General features: G+C 46.0%; 1 protein-coding gene across 2 annotated transcripts in view; it reads right to left on the minus strand.

Moving 5' to 3' along the window:
- SYT17 (synaptotagmin 17) overlaps nt 1-21,178 on the minus strand; it is an 86,295-nt gene that overhangs the window by 14,533 nt on the left and 50,584 nt on the right. The gene's annotated exons all lie outside the window — the stretch shown is intronic.

A 21,178-nucleotide genomic window follows, 5' to 3' on the forward strand; every position in this document is an offset into this window, starting at 1 on the left:
TTGTTTCATTAAAAAAAACCTTACCTACACAGGATAAAATCCATCCATTTTTAAGTATACAAAGTTTTCTCCCTAGTACTTAACAGCATTTCTACTCGACATAACTCAGCTGTTTTGTTTACTGCCTGTTCTGTTTACAACATTCAACCACTCACCCGATGAAACTGGGATTTTTGTCTCATTCCTTCACTGATGTATGTACAGAGCCTGGCTCACAAGAGGTACTCAACGAATATTTGAGTTGAATGAGTATATACATTAATATGGAAAAATATCCAAGATATATCATGTGAAAAGAGTAAGTTGCATGAAAGTATATTTATATATTTTGGATGTTAACAGCAGAGGATGGAGATCTATGCATACACACACACACACACAGGTGCGTACATTCCTGGAAAGAAGGCTACAATAAGTCGTTAAGAGTAGTTACCTTTAAGTAGGGGGACTTAGGGATTTTTACTTTTTATTCTACTCTCTCCTGTATGTTTGTATCATACACACATATGTATTATACATACATATATGAATATACATTTACATATAATAACAACATAAAAAAGCCTCCAGTACTCCTTGTCCCATGTAACCCCTGCACATCACCACATGCAGGTGACATGCACTCATAAACCACAATGTGGGGTGCAGTAGAGACCTGATTGAAATATACTCTGCTCATCTTCCCAGGAGGGTTGCCCAGCCCTGTCTCCCGCTGAGCCAGGCCACAGTGCATCTGCCCAGGCCACACTACCTGGGACATGGGGCTTGTTTGCAGAGCAAGATGTTTCTGTCTGGCCCAGTGATTATGGGCAGAAACAGGGAAGCCGTTTGAAACCCTGCACAGATGAGCACGAAATCAGCCAACAGGCTCTGCCCCGGAACTCTTCACACTTAGGCAGCTAAAGCGAAACTGCTGGGAACGATGAGAGGTTAAAATGCCATAAAGAGGGCTTCCCTGGTGGCGCAGTGGTTGGGAGTCCGCCTGCCGATGCAGGGGACGCGGGTTCGTGCCCCGGTCCAGGAGGATCCCGCGTGCTGTGGGGCGGCTGGGCCCGTGGGCCATGGCCGCTGGGCCTGCGCGTCCGGTGCCTGTGCTCCACATCGGGAGAGGCCACGGCAGTGAGAGGCCCGCGTACCGCAAAAAAAAAAAATGCCATAAAGAGAAGAAACATGCCCCAAACAGGCACATTACATGAGCAAACCGGCTCTGAGCCCACACCAACCTGCCCTTCACAGCTCCTGGCGGAGGCCACCACCTCACCTGCAAACTCCAAGGAGACCAGCAGAGCTGCTACTACATCTCAGGGGGTCCCAACCTCAGCATCCCTGATGTTCTCCTCTGTCTTGTGCAGTGTAGGATGTTTGGCAGCATCCCTGGCCTCTACCCACGAGACGCCAATAGCTTCCCCCAAGTTGTGACAACCAAAAATACCTCCAGACATTGCCAGATGTCCCCTAGGTGACAAAAATCAGCTCAGCTGAGAACCACCCATCTAACAGCTTTTCTACTTAAGTAGGTGCCCGGGGCTTGCCAGCCAAAAGGTATTTGGTGAATATACTGCAAGGACCTCTCTTGTTAGGCTGAATTCCCCAAGCTCGGAATTTGGTGGTGTGGGATCGCCCATTGACACTGATCATGAACTCAGGTAACAGGTGCTCAGAGAGGCAGTGGAGCAAGCTGGTTCAGGGTCCAGCCTGGCTCTTTTGTTTGCCTCTTGGGTGCCTGTGGCAGAGACAATCGTGTGGTCTCCAAAGCCTTTTCTTCCTGGACAAGCAGCTGGACTACATTTCCACGCCTCCCCTGCAGGGAGTTTTAGCCAAAAGTGTCTGAGTGGACGCAGAAGTGATATTCATAACTTCCAGGCCTGCCTCATAAAAACTTCCCAGGCAACACACAATCCTCAACTCTCTCTCTCTCTCCCCCATTCATCAGCTAGAGATGAAACCCTCCAAGGCCTGAGAAGATGGCAGAGCCACAAGATGGAAGGGGTCCGGGTCACTGAATCACCGAGTGGAAGGCCACTTGTGAGAAGACCCACAAAGGATCAGTGTGCAAGAAATAAGGGCCACGACTCCCTCTTGCAAGAGCACCGGAATCACAACTAACTGCTGAATATTCATCAACAGGAAGACACTGGAACTCAGAAAAAAGATACCCCCCATCCAAAGACAAAGCAGAAGCCACAATGAGACAGTAGGAGGGGCGCAATCACAAGAAAATCAAAACCCATAACTGCTGGGTGGCTGACTCACAAACTGGAGAACACTTATACTTCGGAAGTCCACCCACTGGAGGGAAGGTTCTGAGCCCCATGTCAGGCTTCCCAACCTGGAGGTCCAGCAATGGGAGGAAGAATTCCTAGAGAATCAGACTTTGAAGGCTAGTGGGAGTTGATTGCAGGACTTTGACAAGACAGGGGGAAACAGAGACTCCCCTCTTGGAGGGCACACACAAAGTGGTGTGTGCATCAGGACCCGGGGAAAGGAGCAGTGACCCCATAGGAGACTGAACCAGACCTACCTGTTAGTGTTGGAGGGTCTCCTGCAGAGGCGGGGGGTGGCTGTGGCTCACTGTGGGGACAAGGACACCGGCAGCAGAAGTTCTGGAAAGTACTCCTTGGTGTGAGCCCTTCCAGAGTCTGCCACCACCAAAGAGCCAGGTAGGCTCCAGTGTTGGGTCGCCTCAGGCCAAACAACCAACAGGGGAGGGAACCCAGCCCCACCCATCAGCAGACAAGCGGATTAAAGTTTTACTGAGCTCTGCCCACCAGAGCAACACCCAGCTCTACCCACCACCAGTCCCTCCCATCAGGAAACTTGCATAAGCCTCTTTAGATAGCCTCATCCACCAGAGGGCAGACAGCAGAAGCAAGAAAAACTACAATCCTGCAGCCTGTGGAAGGAAAACCACATTCACAGAAAGACAAAATGAAAAGGCGGAGGACTTTGTGCCAGATGAAGGAACAAGATAAAACCCCAGAAAAACAACTAAATGAAGCGGAGATAGGAAACCTTCCAGAAAAAGAATTCAGAATAATGATAGTGAAGATGATCCAGGACCTCAGAAAAAGAATGGAGGCAAAGATCGAGAAGATGCAAGAAATGTTTAACAAAGACCTAGAAGAATTAAAGAACAAAGACCTAGAAGAATTAAAGAACAAACACACAGAGATGAACAATACAATAACTGAAATGAAAAATACACCACAAGGAATCAATAGCAGAATAACTGAGGCAGAATAACAGATAAGTGATCTGAAAGACAAAATGGTGGAATTCACTGCCATGGAACAGAATAAAGAAAAAAGAATGAAAAGAAATGAAGACAGCCTACGAGACCTCTGTGACAACATTAAACACAACAACATTTGCATTATAGGGGTCCCAGAAGGAGAAGAGAGAGAGAAAGGACCCGAGGAAATATTATCTAATAGTCAAAAACTTCCCTAACATTGGAAAAGAAATAGCCACCCAAGTCTAGGAAGTGCAGAGAGTCCCAGGCAGGATAAACCCAAGGAGAAACACGAGACACATAGTAATTAAATTGACAAAAATTAAAGACAGAGAAAAATTATTGAAAGTAACAAGGGAAAAACAACAAATTACATACAAGGGAACTCCCATAAGGTTAACAGCTGAATCTCAGCAGAAACTGTACAAGCCAGAAGGAAGTGGCATGATATACTTAAAGAGATGAAAGGGAAGAACCTACAACCAAGATTACTCTACCCGGCACATATCTCATTCAGATTCGATGGATAAATCAAAAGCTTTACAGACAAGCAAAAGCTAAGAGAATTCAGCACCACCAAACCAGTTTTACAACAAATGCTGAAGGAACTTCTCTAAGTGGGAAACACAAGAGAAGAAAAGGACCTACAAAAACAAACCCATAACAATTAAGAAAATGGTAACAGGAACATACATATCAAAAATTACCTTAGGGCTTCCCTGGTGGCGCAGTGGTTGAGAGTCCGCCTGCCGATGCAGGCGACATGGGTTCATGCCCCAGTCCGGGAAGATCCCACATGCCGCGGAGCGTGAGCCATGGCCACTGAGCTTGTGCGTCCGGAGCCTGTGCTCCGCAACGGGAGAGGCCACAACAGTGAGAGGCCCACGTACCACAAAAAAAAAAAATTACCTTAAATGTGAATGGATTAAATGCTCCAACCAAAAGACACAGGCTCCCTGAATGGATACAAAAACAAGACCCATATATATGCTGTCTACAAGAGACGCACTTCAGATGTAAGGACACATACAGACTGAAAGTGAAGGAATGGAAAAAGATATTCCATGCAAATGGAAATCAAAAGAAAGCTGGAGTAGCAATATTCATATCAGATAAAATAGACTTTAAAGAATGTTACAAGAGACAAGGAAGGACACTACATAATGATCAAGGGATCAATCCAAGAAGAAGATATAACAGTTATAAATATATATGCACCCAACACAGGAGCACCTCAGTACATAAGGCAACTGCTAACAGCTATAAAAGAGGAAATGGACAGTAACACAGTAACAGTGGGGGACTTTAACACCCCACTTTCACCAATGGACAGATCATCCAGATAGAAAATTAATAAGGAAACACAAGCTTTAAATGACACAATAGACCAGATAGATTTACTTGATATTTATAGGACATTCCATCCAAAAACAGCAGATTACACTTTCTTCTCAAGTGCACACAGAACATTCTCCAGGATAGATCACATCTTGGGTCACAAATCAAGCCTCAGTAAATTTAATAAAATTGAAATCAGGGACTTCCCTGGTGGCGCAGTGGTTAAGAATCCACCTGCCAATGCAGGGGACGTGGGTTTGATCCCTGGTTCAGGAAGATCCCACATGCCACAGAGCAACTAAGCCCGCATGCCACAACTACTGAAGCCCGCCCGCCTAGAGCTAATGCTGCACCACAAGAGAAGCCACAGCAATGAGAAGCCCGCGCAACACAATGAAGAGCAGCCCCTCCACAACTGGAGAAGGCCCATGCACAGCAACGAAGACCCAACACAGTCAGGAAAAAAAAAAAAAAAAAAACTACCTTAAAAAATAAATAAATAAAATTGAAGTAATACGAAGCATCTTTTCCAACCATGATGCTATGAGATCAGAAAGCAATTACAGGGAAAAAAACCCGTAAAAAACACAAACACATGGCGGCTAAACAATACGTTACTAAATAACCAAGAGATCACTGAAGAAATCAAAGAGGAAATCAAAAAATACCTAGAGACAAATTACGATGAGAACACGATGATCCAAAACCTACGGGATGCAGCAAAAGCAGTTCTAAGAGGGAAGTTTACAGCAATACAATCCTACCTCAAGAAACAAGAAAAATCTCAAATAACAATCTAACCTTACACCTAAAGGAACTAGAGAAAGAAGAACAAACAAAACCCAAAGTTAGTAGAACGAAAGAAATCATAAAGATCACAGCAGAAATAAATGAAATAGAAACAAAGAAAACAATAGCAAAGATCAATAAAACTAAAGAGTGGTTCTTTGAGAAGATAAACAAAATTGATAAACCTTTAGCCAGACTCACCAAGAAAAAGAGGGAGAGGACTCAAATCAATAAAGTTAGAAATGAAAAAGGAGAAGTTACAACAGACACTGCAGAAATACAAAGCATCATAAGAGCCTACTACAAGCAACTCTATGCCAATAAAATGGACAACCTGGAAGAAAGGGACAAATTCTTAGAAAGGTATAACCTTCCAAGACTGAACCAGGAAGAAATAGAAAATATGAACAGACCAATCACAACTAATGAAATTGAAACTGTGATTAAAAATCTTCCAACAAACAAAAGTCCAGGACCAGATGGCTTCACAGGTGAATTCCATCAAACGTTTAGAGAAGAGCTAACACCCATCCTTCTCAAACTCTTCCAAAAAATTGCAGAGGAAGGAACACTCCCAAACACATTCTATGAGGCCCCCATCACCCTGATACCTAAACCAGACAAAGATACTACAAAAAAAGAAAATTACAGACCAACATCACTGATGAATATAGATAGAAAATACTAGCAAACAGAATCCAACAACACATTAAAAGGATCATATACCATGACCAAGTAGGATTTATCCCAGGGATGCAAGGATTCTTCAATATACGCAAATCAATCAATGTGATACACCATATTAACAAACTGAAGAAGAAAAACCATATGATCATCTCAATAGATGCTGAAATAGCTTTTGACAAAATTCAACACCCATTTATGATAAAAACGCTCCAGAAAGTGGGCACAGAGGGAACCTACCTCAACATAATAAAGGCCAAATACGACAAACCAACAGCAAACATCATTCTCAATGGTGAAAAACTGAAAGCATTTCCTCTAAGATCGGGAACAAGACAAAGATGTCCACTCTCGCCACTATTATTCAACATAGTTTTGGAAGTCCTAGCCACGGCAACCAGAGAAGAAAAAGAAATAAAAGGAAAATTGTAAAAGAAGAAGTAAAACTCTCACTGTTTGCAGATGACATGATACCATACATAGAGAATCCTAAAGATGCCACCAGAAAACTACTAGAGCTAATCAATGAATTTGGTAAAGTTGCAGGATACAAAATTAATGCACAGAAATCTCTTGCATTCCTATACACTAACAACGAAAGATCAGAAAGAGAAATTAAGGAAACAATCCCATTCACCATTGCAACAAAAAGAATAAAATACCTAGGAATAAACCTACCTATGGAGGTAAAAGACCTGTACTCAGAAAACTATAAGACACTGATAAAAGAAATCAGAGATGACACAAACAGATGGAGAGATATACCATGCTCTTGGATTGGAAGAATGAATATTGTGAAAATGACTATACTACCCAAAGAAATCTACAGATTCAATGTGATCCCTATCAAATTACCAGTGGCACTTTTTACAGAACTAGAACAAAAAATCTTAAAATTTGTATGGAGACACAAAAGACCCCAAATAGCCAAAGCAATCTTGAGGGGAAAAAAATGGAGCTGGAGGAATCAGACTCCCTGAGTTCAGACTATACTACAAAGCTACAGTAATCAAGACAATATAGTACTGGCAAAAAAACAGAAATATAGATCAATGGAACAGAATAGAAAGCCCAGAGATAAACCCACACACATATGGTCACCTTATCTTTGATAAAGGAGGCAAGAATATACAATGGAGAAAAGATAGCCTCTTCAATAAGTGGTGCTGGGAAAACTGGACAGCTACCTGTAAAAGAATGAAATTAGAACACTACCTAACACCATACACAAAAATAAACTCAAAACGATTAAAGACCTAAATGTAAGTCCAGACACTATAAAACTCTTAGAGGAAAACATAGGCAGAACACTCTATGACATACATCACACCAAGATCCTTTTTGACCCACCTCCTAGAGAAATGGAAATAAAAACAAAAATAAACCAGTGGGACCTAATGAAACTTAAAAGCTTTTGCACAGCAAGGAAAACCGTAAACAAGATGAAAAGACAACCCTCAGAATGGGAGAAAATATTTACAAAAGAAGCAACTGACAAAGGATTAATCTCCAAAATATACAGGGAGCTCATGCAGCTCAACATCAAAACAACAAACAACCCAATCCAAAAATGGGCAGAAGATCTAAATAGACATTTCTCCAAAGAAGACATACAGATGGCCAATAAACACATGAAAGGATGCTCAACATCACTAATCATTAGAGAAATGCAAATCAAGACTACAATGAGGTATCACCTCACACCAGTTAGAATGGGCATCATCAGAAAATCTATAAACAACAAATGCTGGAGAGGGTCTGGAGAAAAGGGAACCCTCTTGCACTGTTGGTGGGAGTGTAAATTGATACAGCCACTATGGAGAACAGTATGGAGGTTCCTTAAAAAACTAAAAATAGAATTACCATATGAACCAGCAATCCCACCACTGGGCATATACCCAGAGAAAACCATAATTCAAAAAGACACATGCACCCCAATGTTCACTGCAGCACTAGTTACAACAGCCAGGTCATGGAAGCAACCTAAATGCCCATCGACAGACGACTGGTAAAGAAGATGTGGTACATATATACAATGGAATATTACTCAGCCATAAAAAGGAATGAAATTGGGTCATTTGTAGAGACGTGGATGGCCAGAGAGACTGTCATACAGAGTGAAGTAAGTCAGAAAGAGAAAAACAAATATCGTATATTAACACATATATGTGGAACCTAGAAAAATGGTATAGATGAACAGGTTTGCAGGGCAGAAATAGAGACACAGATGTAGAGAACAAACGTATGGACACCAAGGGAGGAAAGCGGGGTGGTGGTGGTGGTGGTGGGATGAATTGGGAGATTGACACGTATACACTAATATGTATAAAATGGATAACTAATAAGAACCTGCTGTATAAAAAAATAAAATTCAAAAATTCAAAAAAAAAAAGAAAGAAAGAAGGGCCACAAAACCTCAGCATTTGATCTATTACAGCTGCTCGCCTTACCTTAACTAATACAGTGCCTCTGAGCAGGTCACTTGAGCTCTCTGAGTTTCCTCCTCTGTAAAATGGGACTAACACTAGTACGTTCCTCACTTGGTGGTTGTGAGGATCAGTTGAGAGAGCGCTTGGGACAGTGCCTGGAACACACTGAGCCTTGATAAAGGCTGGCTATTATGATTAGTGGGGAGAAGAGCTACAACTGAATTCCTGCCCCTCCCATTATCGCTTCTGTGAATTCGTCCAAGTCACACTCAGTAACCTGGAGAAGAATGATTTGCTGCTGTCCTGCAATGCCTTAGGGACACACTGGGATTGTAGGGATACTTCTTGCAATGAGGCTGGGGACCCTCATTTTATCACGCGGTTGTCCAGGCATCTCTTAAGTATCCTGGCCTCTCCGTACCAAAGAGGCCACTGAGAAGCCAACGTGACCCTGCACAAGGATGGAAGAGGATCCCACCCACGAATCATCCACAGGCTGCCCCTCCTCTGCTTCTCCAGCCCCGATAAAATGAAGTAGAATAAAATCTGAAAGCAGACACATAATGGGAAGTTTGGCACCAAGCCAGTGGATACCCTTCCCGGATGCTGTAACTCAGGATCCTAAAGGGAGTGGCTGAGAGTTAAGCCCCCGAAGACCCTCCCTTCCCGGCCAGTGTGGGCACCAGCTCCAAGAGACAGAGGGAAGGATGAGCCCTTCCGCCCACTCCGCTTATTCTTCACCCACTTGTATGCTTTGTTGTCGTTTTTTTTTTTTTCTGGTAAATTATGCCCTTGCCTAAGGCCATCTCTAGAAATAATTGCCATAAGCCAACTACATTCTGTCCTGGTTTAATGCAGGGGGCGGGGGTCAGGCAGACACCCAGGGAAGCAGTTTTCATGTCAACTTACAAACAGGGAAAGAGAAAATTACACCCACTGAGCATCTGCTGGGTGCTAAGGGCCCTGCACTCACGTCAGCTCACCCATCCTTCGTGAAGGCAGAGCCACATCTGCCTTCCTCATTTCCGTTTCTCCGGTGCCAAACAGTCCTAGGCACACGGGAGGTTATCACCTAAGCTCCTGACCATGGCCCCTACTTATCACTCTGACCTCACTGCATAAGTCACTCCCCTCGCCACTGAACCATCTTTCTTTTCTTTGAACAAAACAAGCTCATTCTTACCTCAGGGCCTTTGCATTTGCCATTTCCTCTGCCTAGAATGTCCCTCTCTCCCATCTTTGCAGGGCTGCTCCTTTCTCAGCTTACGTTACCCAGTTTAAAGTAATGCTCCAGGCCCTCTCTGTTGCCTTACTTTACTCATCTTTAGGTGTTTATTTATTTCTTGTTTGTCTCACCCCAACTAGAATGCCCGCATCGTGAAAGGATGGATTACTTCTGTCTTTCGGCTATCTCTCCAGCAACTAAGCACAGCACCTCAACATAGTAGAGGCTTGATAAATATTTGAAGCCATTAAAACCCAGCGATTGAGAGCCTAGATTCTGGATCGAGATGACCCGAGGCGGACTCCTGGCTCCAGGGTCTTGAACCAGATGTTCATCCTATTGCTGCCTCAGTTTCTTCATTCCTCACTAAAATGATGACGATGCCCATGTCACAGTGTTTCTATGAGGATTAAATAAGTTAATTCACGTGAAAACCGTTGGAGTAGTTCCTGGCATGTAGGAGACGCTGTATATGTATCTGCTATTATTATTGTTAAAAACTGAATGAACAGGGGAGGGGAGGGGAGGGGGGAGAGGAAGAAAGAAGTCAGAAGGTACAAACTTCCAGTTATAAGATACAGAAGTACTAGGGATACAATGTACAGCATGATGACTATAGTTAACGTAGTATGATACGCAGGGAAGTTGTTAAGAGAGTAGATCCTAAGAGTTCTCACCACAAGGGGAAATGTTTTTTCTTTTCTTTTTATTGTATCTATATGAGATGATGGATGTTAATTAAACCTATTGTAGTGATCATTTCACAATATATGTAAATTAAACCATCATGCTATATGTCTTAAACACATACACTGATATAGGTCAATTATTTCTCAATGAAACTGGGAAAAAAAGAAATCTAAAATAAAAAACCAGGAAAAACAACTGAACAACCCCAAGGTAGATTCTATGTGCATCTGAAAGATGGAGAATGGAGGCTCAAAGATATTAAAAGGTCCTTCACGACGTGATACAGCAACGAAGCTCTGGAATCTGGTTTTCTGATTTCTAAGCCACATCCATTTCCATGACGGTGAAAGCTCTCCTCGAAATATAGAGAGACAGGTAACACTACAGCTTGTGTCCTGCAGGCCCCGGCATTTTAAAGGTTAAGCCTTCTCCAGCTGACTGGCGGCTCTCGGTTGGTGAAGTCAGGTCAAAGCAATGGACAGAAGGGAGATCTGGAAAGGATACTTTCGATTTCTGATTTTACTTCACGCACAAGCCTTCACCTCAACCGCCCCCTAGCCTTGGCTGCCAGGCCTGACTGCTTGCAGCCAGCACGGAGGCACAGGCGAGGCTGAACCTGGCCTCCACTGGCGCCCCCTTCTCACTCCATGTAGCTCAGGCCCTGCAGGCACACATATGGCTGGATAAATTCCCAGCCCCCTGATGGTCTCCCCCATGGGGACTTGCCTGGAACGAGGCTTCATCAAAAGGCACCAAAATCATTAAAAAAAAACCATGCAAATGGAATAAAAATCCCCAAGAACCCTGGCAGCTGGCCTGCTCTTCAAAGGCTGCCACTGGAACCCACAATGAAGGTTTAAGATCCAGCCAAGTTTTACCACCTGGGTGGACTCCGGCAGCCTCCAGGAGCTCTCTGGAGAAGAGGCTAAAGTGCGGGTGCCACTGCGGGCTCTGTGCTCTGCCAGGGGAGCCCCAAGGTGACGGGTCTCAGCTTCCCTCTCCTGATGACTTGGCTGGAGTTCTGCGTCTGCGCACATCCAAGGTCAAAGCCACGATCTGCAGAGCCCTCACCAAGCACTGCGCTAAGCATGTTACATACAGGATTTCCTTTTGTCCCTGCAACACTCCACTCTGTGAGGTGGCAACTGAGACGTAACTTGCTGAGATAGAAGATGGTCCTTTACATCTAATCCACCGGCACGTTCTGTTGACTCTGCCTATGTAGTTACATCCTACCACGTTACTTCTCTGAAACCCTTCTGCCACCTCCCTGGTCCAAGCCACCATCACCTCTCCCCTGGACCAGCACCACAGCCTCACACATGGTGGGGAGCAGCCTCGCTCCCCCCTCCTGCTCTCCTTCAACCCAGCTCAACAGCTGGAATGATACTTTAAAACGTTATCCAAATCCTATCAGTTCCCGGTCAAAACCCCCCCAAATGTGTCTCGAAGCACTTAGAAAACAATTACAAGCTTCTTGCCCTACAGGCTCTATTTGATCTGTCCTCTGCTAATTCTCCAAACTCATATTGGCTTCCTTGCTCTTAGATGTAGTGGGGTAACATGGGAGAACAGAGGAAAGGTCTTCTTGCTATTCAAACTGTGGGCCTCACACCAGCACTGGGGTCATCCAGAGCTTATTAGAAATACAGATGCTCAGGTCCCATCTCAGACTCACTGATTCAGAACCTGCATTTTAACAAGATCCCCAGGTGATTCATACACACCTAAGTGTACGATGAACAGTCAGGAAGGCTTTGGAATCAAACAGATTGAGTGGGAAGCTCAGCTCAACCACTCACCAGCTGGGTGACTTGGCACAAGTGACTAGTTACTTGCTGTGCAGTGAAGAATTCACCTACCCAAAACGAGGGGTGGTCAATGTCCTTGGCTCCTGGGAGGTGATCTCCAGGCCCCTGGAATGTCCTGCAGAGTGCCTTTGTGTGTCTCAGGGCTCTGGCCATGGGACTAACAACGTGATTTATGATGGGAGCTTTTGGCCTCGCAGTTCAGTTCAGACCCCTGGAGAAAGTGATGACTAAGACACGAGCTGGACCTCCGGGAGGCGCTAGAGACGGAAGGTCAGCCACCAGACAGCGTGTGATCAAGCCCCAGTCAGAACGCTGGACATCAAAGGCTCGGTAAGCCTCCCTGGTTGGCAATACTCTGTGCACACTGTCACCCTTAGTGACCAGGAGGAGGTACCGCTCGCTGCCCATGACTCCACAGGGAGAAGATGACGGGATCCCCTGGACTCTGCCCTGTGCGTCTCTTTCCTGGGCTGATTTTAATTTGTACCCTTTAGCTATCATAAAACTGTAGTCATAAGTAGTGCTTTCCTGAGTTCTGTGTGTCATTCTGGTAAATTATTAAACCTGAGGATGGTCACAGGGACTGCGAACTTGTAGCCAACTGGCATGAAGTGAGGGTGGTCCTGGGGACCACTGAGCCTGAAGCGAGGACAGTCTTGTGGGGATGTTCTCTCAGGCTCTGCAGTTGACTCATTTCATTGCACTTCCCTTCTCTGAGCTTCAGTTTCCCCAACTGAAAAATGGCCATCAAAGAGATCACACCTTATATGGTTGTTGAAAGATTCGATGAGATACTGAGTACATAGGAGCCTCACCATAACTACAAGTATCAGTATTACTGTTCCCATTGTTCAGACAAGGAAACTGAGGCTCAGAGACGTAAAGCAACTTGCCCAGAATCACACAGAGTGTGAAGCCAGGTCTGGCTGACTTTGTCCACAATGCAATACTGTCTACTCATGACTTGCTGATGTGTTCTGGGAAGGGAAGGACAGTAGTGGTCCTGCTGAGCTGGGGTCGTCCACCCTCATCCCAATGCTCCCCACTGTTTCTCTTCTCTCCTTCTGGGATTCATGTGACATAAATATTAGACTTCTTAATATTTCTCCATAGGTCTTTTTTCCCCCTTCTTTTCGTCTTCCCCTGCCCCCAGAGATTTTTTTTTTCCTCTGCTGTTCAGATTGCCTAATTTCGCTTGATCTCTCTTCAAGTTCACCAACTCTTCCCTCTGTTTTCTCCAGTCTGCTATTGAGTCCCTCCAGTGAATATTTCATTTCAGTGACTGTACTTTTCAGTTCTAAAGGTTCCATTTGGGTTTTTTCTTTTATATCTTCTATTTCTATATCTGTTGATCTGCTGTCTTTTCTATCTTATTGTTCTTTTTAAGAGGGTTCACTCTTACTTCCTGAAGCATGGTTGTAACAGCTGCTTTAATGTCTTTGTCTGATAATTCCAATACCTGGGTCATCTTGTGGTTGGTGTCTGCTGATTATATTTACTCTAGGAACTTGCCAGATTTTCCGGTTCTTCATAAACCAGGTAATTTGTATCCTGGACATTTCGATCTTGTATTATGAGAGTCTAGGTCTTGTCGAAATCCTATTGAATATGTTGATTTTTTTAGCTGTAGCAGGCAACTGATCAAAGATTAGGTTCAGACTGCAAGTTCTAACCTGCCTTCATGTGCTGTCATTCCGATGCCAGTTCAGTTTGCAAAGCCTCTGCAGTGCCATCCCTATGTGTGCCTCATGTGTGTCCCCCAGGGGTCTACCCTGTGATTCAGTTCTCAAAGTCTCTGATACACTGTGTAGGGCCATCTCCACTCACGTGCAGCTTGGGATGAGCTCAGGAGTTTATACATAAGCTTATGGGATCCCTCCTGGAGCGCCTCCTCTCTGCAATCTTTCTCATTCTGGCTTCCAGGGGCACACTTTCAAGGCCCTCTGGCTAGAAAGTGGAGGCTTTAGTCTTCCCACTCTGCCGCTCACTGCCCGTGACTGGGTCTGGAGCCAAGTGCCTACTGCCAGCCCCGCACACACTGCCAAACCCAGGGCACTGAAGGCAGCACAAGCCGTCCTGGTCCTGTGGCTGAGTCCACACAGCTTCAGTGTCCATCCCTGGCTCCTGGACGCTGTACCAGCTGGCAGCTTTGGGGTGACGGTGATTTGGTGAGGGAGACAACCACAGGCAGCTGGGCTGAGCTAGTAACCTCAAAAGTGCCAGTGTTTCAAGTCATACACACTGCGATTATTAAAACAGCAGGTATGGATTTCTAAGTGGTCACTTCTGGGATGGACAGGTCCACATGATGGTCTGCCTTTAATTCCCATAATAGGAATGATTTGCTAGATTTTACACGAGAGAAAGTTGGGACTCAGAGAGGTGGAGTCATTTGCTTGAAGTCACACAGCTGGTTAACAGTGAGGCCAAGATTCAAACCCAAGTCTGTGTAATTCCAGGGTCCACTCCTCTATGGCAGCGTCCATTAATCTCACCATCATCAGCAATCTGGTATCTCTCTTTTTTTTTTTTATAGATTTATTGATTGGCTGCATTAGTTCTTCTGTTGCTGCGCACGGGCTTTCTCTAGCTGCCGTGAGCGGGGGTCACTTCGCTGCAGCGCGAGGGCCTCCCATTGCGCTGGCTTCTCTTGCTGCGGAGCACGGGCTCTAGGCGCGAGGGCTTCAGTAGCTGTGGCTCAAACACTCTAGAGCGCAGGCTCAGTAGTTGTGGCGCACAGGCCTAGCTGCTCCACGGCAATGTGGGATCTTCCCGGACCGGGGCACGAACCCGTGTCTCCTGCATCGGCAGGCGGACTCTCAACCACTGCGCCACCAGGGAAGCCCCTAAAGCTCTTTATATGAATTGTTGAGACTGGAATGTTATAACAGGGGAGGAAACTGAGGCTCAGAAGAGGGATATCAATTACCCAAGGTCACAGGCACTTGCTGAGTGGTAAAGGTGACATCTGAACCAAACTGCATCTCACTTCCGTCCATACTCTGAGTGGCCATGCGACCATCTCTCCAGGAGGCAGAGCTAGGCCTGGTACCGAGTGAGCAGGGCTGGGAGAAGTCAGAGCCTGCGGAGGCTGCAGAAAGGGGGCAGGGCATAGGTGGGCCGAGGCCAGATGCTGGGGAACATCTGTGCCCCAGAACGAACCCACAGCATCTTGATCTCAACGGCGTTTCTGGCTCTCACAGAACGGCTCTGCCCCTCTCGGACTGGCCTGCCTTCTCTCCTCGGCTAGGAACCCACTGCTCCACTTCTCAAACCCCGACACTCTTCCAGCACGTCCTCTGTTGCCCATTCAACCCTGAGGTCTTTCCAGGTAAGAGGCCAGCACACTGTGCTCCAGACCTCCCCTCTCGTTCTCCTCCACGCCTCCCACCCGTCTCATCTCACCAGCAGATACAATTAACCAATTTGATGCTACAGCTGCAGAAAGCCAAGCAATTATGGAAAACAGACCAGGTGCCTTGGAACTCGCTCTCACAGGGGGCCCTGGGAAGCCTCCAAGCAGACAGTGGGGTCGGGAGGGAGGAAGAACAGGACGGGCAAACGCTTGCCAACCCAGGCTGTGCAAGAGATCCACCTGGGAAGCTTTGATAAATACACACACACACATCCACACTCACCCCAGATACAAATGCCCTGGCCGATTCAGCTGCTCTGGGCCAGGGCCTGGGCATCAGGATCTTTTTAAGTCCCCATGTAATAACGAATGTACAGATGGGGTTAACAATCTAATGATGTGCAGAGGTGAGGATCACAGCTGGAGAGTCTGATTCTTTCTAACACAGGCAGAAAGACTGTCACTCACCCTGAAGCACTTTCTGGGTCTCTCCATATCTGCTCCCCAAAGCATGGTCTGCAGACCTGCGGCATCAGCACAGCCGGCTGCTGTTAGAAATGCAGAATCCCAGGCCCCGCCCCAGACGGAGTCAGAATCTGCATTTTAACAATTCCCTGGGGAACGCCTTTGCATGTGAAGGTTTGAGGTGCCATGTTCTCTAGTCCTAGCTAGAGACACTAAGAGTTGGCAAAAAGCTAGGAGTGTCATTCATTGCCTGGGTTCCCTTCCCCGGTGTTCTGCAGCCGCCCGGCACTGGTTATCACTGACAGGCCCCCTTCAAAGCCTATGCCCAGGCCAATTCCTACAGCAGCTGCCTTGAGAAATTCTAACAGGACAGGAGGGCAGCAGGGCATGTGAAGTCAGCCTCGATTTCTCCTCCAGCCCTGCCTGATCTCCTCTCCCTCCCTACACCCTTCAGCTCCCAGCTCACATGTCACCTCCTCTCACTCCCCAGACTGGCTCGGGCACTTCTACAATAGGCCCTGCTTCTCTGCTTCATAACCCTTAGGCCAACTCACAAGTATATCGCTTTGCTGTGGCATTTGATTGATGTCTCCCTCCAGAAGAAAGCTCCATGAGAACACGTGTCAGGAATGTCTGGTTGTCTACTGAATAAGGAGCATCTAGCACAGTGCCAGGCACATAGTAGGTGCTCAAAAAAAATTCATTTGGTGGGGACGGACACCTGGTTAGCTCCTGTCTTGGGCAGCTGGACCCTGCCCGCCCCCAGCTCTGCCATCAGAGGCCGCCTGTAGGCAGCAGGTCCCCACTCCTGCTGCCCCCAGGCATTGGGAACCTTTTCTAAGCTAAGTGTCTCCTGACTAAGGTCACCAGATGACTAAGAGCTTTGAATGCTTTTCAGAAGGCCAGGAAGCCCAGGGTACTTAGGGGAAACAGACAGAGGCATAGGGCCAGAGGAGCATGACATAAACTTTAGTTCCTTCTAACCTAGCGATCTCCCCCAAACTTCACCTCCAAGCAGACAGAGGGTCTTCCTCTGACACTCAGAGAGGGACAGGAAGATGAGACAATACTCCAGCCAGGTAAGTCTGTAAAATAAGTCCTTTCCTTTTTGGACTTTCCACAGAATCTCAGACTCTAAATAGACAAAGTGGGTAGAACATATTATCTATTTATGTATAATTACCTGTCTTCTTTCAGAAGCTTTAAGATGGCATCTGGCTGCATAAATCTGGTGTCTATCAAGTAGCAATAATAGTAGCTAATACTGAAGGAGCACTTTCTCTGAGCCAAGCACCACTCTAAGCCTTCACATATATTAACTCATTTCGGGCTTGACAACATCTACTGAAGTAAGGGCCACTGTCCCCATTTTACAGATGAGGAAGCTGCGGCAAAGAGAGGCCAAGGAAAGTGCCAAGATCACGGAGTGAACCCTGGGCATCTGGCTCAAGGGTCTGGCCCCTAACCACCGCATTTACCCCCTCAGGGAGGACAGCCTGCAAGGGTCTGGCCTCAGCATCCAGGAACTACGCTGAACCCCTGGGGTTCTGCGGAGCTCAAGCTACATTTCTTGTCTCTCTCCTTTTTTCAAATTGTGGTAAAATACATGTAACATAAAATTTACCATTTTAAGGTATACGGTGGCGCTAAGACAATTCACGTTGTGCAGCCATCCATCACCACCATCCACCTCCAGAATCTTTTCATCCTCTCAAACTAAAACTCTGTACCCATTAAATACTAACTCCCCATTCTCCCCTCCCCTCTGCCCCTGGTAACTCTATTCTACTTTCTGTCCCTATCAATCTGATTACTCTAAGTACGTCATATAAAGGGAATGACACACTATTTGTCCTTTTATATCTGGCTTATTACTTAGCATAATGTCCTCTAGGTTCATCCACGTAGGAGCATGTGTCAGTTTCCTTCCTTTTAAGGCTGAATAACATGCCACTGTATAGACATACCACATTTGTTTAGCCATTTATGCGTCCAGCAGTGCACACTTGGGTTGCCTGCTCCCATCCCCGCTCTTTTTAGCTGTTGTGAATAAGGCTGCTTTGAACACGAGTGTACAAATATGTCTGAGTTCTGCTTTCAATTCTTTTGGGCATATGCCCAGAAGTAGAATCGCTGGATCATATGGCAATTCTATTTTTAATTTTTCGAAGAGCTGTTATCAAGCTATGTTTCCTTTTTTCTTTCTTTTCTTTTTTCCTCCTACTTCCAAGAACAGCCCAATAAGCCCAGTGACCAACTCCACTTGACTACCTGGAAGGCCTCTGGACCTCAGGCTGCTGTTTCAGGAGTCAAAAAGCAATTTTTCCCCTCTTTTCTTTTAAACGTAAGCTGCAGAAATCACCTGGTTGCAAACTGCAGAAGAACCCTCATCCCACACAGGAAAGGAACTGTTCAGAAAGCCCAGCCCACCAGCTAATTACAGGCTTTTCCCAGGATTCTCCACAAATGCTTCAATTGCAGATCAACCTTCCTTTTGTTAGGAAGTGTTTGGAAACATGCTAATGGACTGGCTTTCAGAGGTGACAGCTCTTTCCCCCAGTTGATAAATAAAGCAAGTTAGAACCTTATTTGAATTCAGGGGAATCACAGTTTTGCCTAGATAGATACCAGCTTAATCCACATTTCTTTATTATTCCAGCCAGTGGCCTTTATGTAAAATGCCACCCCAGCTGGGATTTCCACTCAAAGCTGTGGCTCGGAAAGCTGACTGAGCATTAGAAATATCTGGGGGGGCTTTAAAAATATAGATACTTATAGAGAGCCCAGGACCCCAGCTTAGCCCAGCTGAATCAGAGTCTCTGAGGTGGCATCTGGCCACTGGTAGCAGTTTAAAGCTCCCAGCTGATTCTAAAGTACAGCCAGCCTTGAGAATCCCTTGCTTAAGGGGGCACAGAGGCCTGCAATCCTTCCTGCTCTACAAAGAATATTTTCAATGGGCTTTTAACCTGAGGAGAGAAACCCGAGCTAGGGGCCTGAAACGCCAACCTTTAAAGGAGAGAAGCAGGTCTTCCACAAATGGAGAGCACAGGCCTTGCTGATGGCCACAGCTGACAACTGCCCCCTAAAGTTGGGGGAGGGGGGATGTCAAATGAGAGATGTACGTTGGGGAGGTGGGGCTGGGAGCGCCACTCCGGTTTGAGGCTTCTGCCGTATTGGCCTCACATATGGGATTCAAGGGGTTCAAAACACCTCTGAACTGTGTGCAAAATTTTCTGTCCTATTGTGTATTTTTCTGGGGAGGGTACTCCAGAGTTCCTATCACATGCTCTGAAGCTCTGTCATACACTCCTACCTCTGCCCCCAGAATGAGTAACCTTGGCTTTTTATCACAGTATACCACGTGATGGTATATAATGCAGTTATTAAAAACAAAGAGTTAGATCCATTCATATTTGCATTGACCTGGAGGGACTGAACACATTCATTGTTAATGAAACAGAAGCAAGTTTCAGAGTGACGTTCACAGAATGGTCCAGAAACCTCCACAAGAGCAGGGACTGCTTAATACACAGTTCTGGAATTAATGAATAACTTTTTAAAAGAACTGACTCTTCCATATGTGGATGACGTTTGTGTGAACAAGGGGAAAAGTGTGGAGTGAGACACACCAGGACGTTAAAGGTGGCGACTTCAGGGAGAAGGGCCTGGAAGGAGGGTGAGGAAGAGAGTAAAGTTTCCTTTTAATAATAGTTAACAGTTAGCTGAGGGCTTGCTTTGTGCCTGGCACAGTGCTCAGCATTGATTATGAATGGATCTCATTTAATCTACATAACAGTCCTTTGAGGTTTCCTTGTATGGTTATCCCTGTTTTACAGATGAGAAAACCAAAGCACGCAGATCTTGCCCAAGGTCACAAAGTCAGCACCCAGGCTATGCAATGAACCCCTCTGTTCTTCTGATTCTCCATCCATACACATCCTTCGGTTGTATCACTCACAAGCATGTGCTACTTTTGTCATAAAATTTTAAGTAAAATACAAAAGTGTCAGGATTTTCCATGCAGGCTCTCTCAATGCAACACGCCCCCTGCCCGAACCTCTTCCTGATCTAAAGGTGCAACGTTAAGTCCTTTATTCTCACGAGGGATGTAGGAATCGATATTCCATACTTGGATCCAGTCTCGGTTCAGTATGGTTCCCACTGCCTGCTGGCTACTTTTAAGGAGTCAGTGGAATCACTGTCTTGTCTTGACCTGAAACCTTCCAGGGAGTGGGGTCCTTGTCTGTTGGTAACTCAATCTGGACAGAAGCCATCACAGGCTCTATCAGAAATCATTACATCTGCTAGGGCAGGTGGCCCTGATTAGATGCAGACTCTCTGGGTGACAGGTCTTGAGAAAGCCCAGAACCAGACTGCCTCGGAGGGGTCTTGGAGCACGGAACATTAGTAGTCTTGGGGATGAGAAGCAATGAGCTTGTACAGCGGAAGGATTGCATGCAAGGATTTTTCAGCCAGGGCCTGCTTTCTTGGGACACCTGCACCAAGGATTCTAGACTGGATCTAAACAGATGAAGGTTTCCAATTACTCTGGAGCAGGACTCCTCAAAGTACGATGTCAGATCCCTAATGCCAGCACTACTTGGGTGCTTGAGGAAATGCAGATCCCTTGATTTTAGGAGCTAGCAAGACCAGAGCTTGAATCCTGACTCTTACCAGCTTGAGACCCTGGGTGGATGGCTTATATCTTAGGCCTCAGGCCCCTGCCCTGTAAATGGACGAGGATGATGTTGACTTGACAGGGTGTACTATGATGAATATTAGCAATCACACAGGTGACGTCTATGAAAAGGACACGGGAAATAATAACCATTACTTCTACTAACTACCCTGTGCGGGGGTGGGGGCAGCTTCTAAAATGGCTCCAATGATCCCTGCCTTCCAGTATCCACACCCTTGTATCCTCCCCTCCCCTTGAATGTGAGCTGGACCTAGCAAGTTGCTCACACCCTGTATCATCCCCTCCCTTTGAATGTGAGCTGGACCTAGCGAGTTGCTCACACCCTTGTATCATCCCCTCCCTTTGAATGTGAGCTGGACCTAGCAAGTTGCTCACACCCTGTATCATCCCCTCCCTTTGAATGTGAGCTGGACCTAGCGAGTTGCTCACACCCTTGTATCATCCCCTCCCTTTGAATGTGA

The sequence above is a fragment of the Phocoena sinus genome, chromosome 15 (genome assembly GCF_008692025.1).
Source record: "Phocoena sinus isolate mPhoSin1 chromosome 15, mPhoSin1.pri, whole genome shotgun sequence".
In the NCBI taxonomy this organism is placed as follows: domain Eukaryota; kingdom Metazoa; phylum Chordata; class Mammalia; order Artiodactyla; family Phocoenidae; genus Phocoena; species Phocoena sinus.